Below are 4,247 nucleotides of genomic sequence, written 5' to 3'. Positions count from 1 at the left end.
CAGAATGTGAATGTGACACCGACATTAGTTTCGGATCACAACATAATAGAAACAATGCCGGGTGGGGTGCAGCAGATTGTCGTCTTCGAGGAAGTGAGTTATTCTCACCACCCTCTGAAATATTTTAATGACATGAGAGGTGAGTGAAATCGGACGGTAGTTCGCTGCAAGGAATTTGTTTCCTTTTTTGAAAAATGAGACGGCAGACTGGGAAAGAAAATGATCAGGAATGTAGTTGCATCAACTGGGTTCCTCCCAGAGATCAGCTAGAAGGGGTGGAATTTGATGTCGACACATCTTCAGGACAGTGGCCAGGAACTTATCAGGACCTACTGCCGAGTTGATCTTGATCTTACTCATTTCTGTTAGGATATCAGGACCCCCAAAATTTGTCATATATAGATAACTGAGGGTTTACATCAGACTAGTTAAAACCTCACTCACTGAAGATCTGGACATATTCACAACTGCCAAGTTTCGGGAATTCTTCGTCTTCCCAATTATTAAATATTACTGACCATGGCTGAACAAGCTATAAAAATATCAACATGACTCACCATTTGCTGAGTGCTCCGATTATTCTTTTGAATATACATGCAGATGAATGAGTCGTATTTCTGTCTTTGAAGTTCATTAATTACACTATAATTTTGGGTGTAGCAATTAATTTCATATTCACTAACATTTCTTCACCTTCCCTTATGTGATTATTTATATATCTCATGGGTGTCTGTTACCTTTTCAATTTAACACGTGCACAGACCCGCGCATGCACGTGTGCATGTGCACCTGTGCCCACACTACCATACGTTTCTTTCCCTTTTCTGTTACCCTGTCTCTATATTTACTCCGTAAATACAGCATATTTCAAAAGGATATTATAAAAATTTAGGAGCACTTCTTCATCCTCTTGAGATTTTTCATGAAGTTGCAAGTTTAATTATACGTGATAATTTTGCACCCCAAACAATTTGAAGGTGACATTTCTTATTCATCCCCTTTGACTACATCTTGATAAGTAAACCACACTAAAGCATTATATATTACACGGTGAAACCTCCGTTTCATGGCTAACTATGATAACAGCTGCTCCCACAGAAACTGCACACGACTATATATGCTACATTCGCAGGCGACTTAATATTTCATAGCTATTTTTCAGACCATCATATGAAATATTAAGGGGAAATCTTTCACATGATCTTCAAGGCCGGTTGTCATATGACATTAACATGGACGGCCATAGCAATGTTGGCAACACAACTGACAAAGTCGGTGGCAGCGGCGGTGCCAACGATGCCAATAGCAACAACTACCACGATGATAACACTGTGGGCGAACACATACACAGAGCAATACAGGAAATGTACTATTCTCGTTTTTCCTTTTTTGTCGGGTCTTAGGAAAGCAGCAGCACAACGGAGTGAGAGGATGGAGCTGAGGGAAGGCCACAATGCTGCTAAAATCTATGACACACGCACAAGCATACACACATTCACGCGCGCGCACACACATACACGCACAAACACGGATACAAATGCATCTGCACATAAGGATACACATGTTAGAAGAATAGAAAGGAATACGTTCTCACTAACCGGCATCCTTGCGGGCGATTTTGTGTTGTCTTTGCACTAGTGGTAAAACCCTGGATACAATAATACTGTTTAGTAAAGAGAAATCTGCGCTGAGATTGCAACATTTTACCTACGATATATGACGATATTATGTTACTCTCTTGTATGTTTGCTACATCGCAAGAAATTTCACTAGTGTAGTTGGATATTAGAGAGTGGTAAATATGCCAATTGTTTCGAAAGAATGGAATACATTGTGAAGAAACTTTTGTTAAAGAAACAGCCTCTTATCAAATTTAGATTCACAAATTGTATCTGAAAATTCCAATTAACTTCAGTTTGTATGGAGTTCTATGCGATATTGCAAGTAGATATTCGCTGAAAAGTATTATATTTTGGGACAATGGAATATGACTAATGGATGACTGTATACGAACACTTATGTCCCACGATGGAGTATTCTTTAGTGATACACTCGATACGGCCTGTTGCATTTTTTGTTAGATAAAAATGAGTCTCTCTAAGGGACACGTATATATGATTTTGAGTTTACACGATACATGTTTGAAGGAGCGTTGAAGTTACTTAAATCTTATCGTAAGATATCGTGAACGCTTATGTTCAAGTAACAATATGGCTTGACTTTCCCTATTACGTTGACGAATGTATGTTATTTGTGCGTGTTTATGTAATTAATATTCAGTAGACACAGTTAAATGTCGATCGTTTTATTCATATAAGAACATGCTGTCTCTTCGTGTGACTTGAAATTTTTCCATTTCGGCTCTTTTCTCATTGTTGTTGTGGACGATATGAACATTTCATTATGTCATTGTCTCAGGATACGCGCTAGGTTGAGAATTCAAAACATGGTTACCAATATGTATAGAGACGTGAGTTTAGCAATGTTCGATATATATATATATCTGCACCACGAATATACACCGTCAAAAATAAATAAATAAATAAATAAATAAATAAATAAATAAATAAATAAATAAACAACATTCAAACTATTGTACTATAGAATGACAACATCTTACAAAGAAACAATCATAAGACCATCATACCTCCCCACACATATTTATGAAACTCGATGAAAAGTACGCCGATCAGAGATATGTATTGATGACAACGTGAAATAATTGGTCACTTACTATTTTTTACGTATCGAGTACCATATGTGTAAAAGTACGACAAAATAGATTTCATTGCAATCTTCGTTTATAACATTATATGTGGCCGAGTCGGCAATCACCACGGCTTTCCGCTGGGCAGATGAGGCATTGGTGTGTAGTAATACAATAACACAAGCCTGGATGAATCCACGAGAATGATGGTTATGTATACTTTAGAACCACTTGAGAGAGATAACACTGAAGTTCTGCTGCATTAAATATCAATGGATTTAAATTCTTAATTTTAATCGTATCATGTGCACGCTAACATGGTAAACGGAATTTTAGGAGTACTTTATTTGTCTGCGACTCGCATCGAACAGGAAATTGCATTTACAGACTTAAGAGAAGCGTAGGTACATGCATGACTAAGCGCTTCATGGAGCATTCTAATTGTATTTGGGTGGTTAGTTCTTTAACTCTTCAATGTTCTGTTTGTTGTCTCGTATGTGCATCTGAATAACTGCGTACATGGACATATGTATACGTGTGTGTGTGTATGTATTCCTACATATATACATGCATGCGTACACAGACGCAAAGGCACACACACACACGCACACACACATATATGCATACTCCGTGTGTGTGTGTGTGTGTGTGCATGCGTGCATATCAGAAACTACGCTATAAATTGCTTAAACCTAATTCATCTAGAAGGCTGAGGAATCATGAAAGTGCCATAAATCAACTTTGCAGAGATCTGAGAGCAATTAAGAGCGCAGGGTAGTTGAGCATGTCCACAGATATTAAAGTGGCCTTTGACAAAAAAGACGCCAAATCAATGTACAGCTATTTAAAAGATATATCGACTGCCGCTCTTTTCTGTGCCTATGATGGATCCACTTGGATCAGTGAAACTGAAGGTATTCAAAAGAAATTCATAGAACGTTGCTCAAACCATTTTCGCAAACTATCTACAATAGAAAACAATATTATAGAAGACCTACTGCAATGTCAAGTTATTGAAGTAAAGATAATACACCTAATATAACGTAAGATCAAAATTAATCTTTAACATTTCAACTCATGAAAAATTCCCGGATTAGTTTGGATTAACTATCCACCCCATGTAACCTCAACAGCTATATTAATGTAATATTATCCTTCATCGGTTATTCACACTGTGAGTTTGCTAATCTACGGATGTTATTCTTAGCATACTTATTTCAATCGAAGTACCTCTTCTCCTGCCTGACTTGCAAATTCCCTTGTATTTTTTTTTTTTAGTTATTTCAGTTATTTCTACTATCCAGTTGCTCTGATCGTATCCTGAAATCTACATGCAGTAAGATACGGGTTACTTCACATTCACAGTCTAAGCCAATATATATCAGACATACTTCTAATGAATGATGGCTACGCCCTACGTTATGCATATTGTATTTGATAAGACTTCCTTGCCTAAATATCGGATTCAAATTCAGCTTCAAAATTTACATTCAATTTCTACACATAAGCATATATATGCTGGTATACACACACACACACA

The sequence above is a fragment of the Octopus bimaculoides genome, chromosome 4, assembly GCF_001194135.2.
Source record: "Octopus bimaculoides isolate UCB-OBI-ISO-001 chromosome 4, ASM119413v2, whole genome shotgun sequence".
NCBI classification, from domain to species: Eukaryota; Metazoa; Mollusca; class Cephalopoda; order Octopoda; family Octopodidae; genus Octopus; species Octopus bimaculoides.
The sequence above is the reverse complement of the archived record's forward strand: the minus strand, read 5'-3'. Positions refer to the sequence as shown.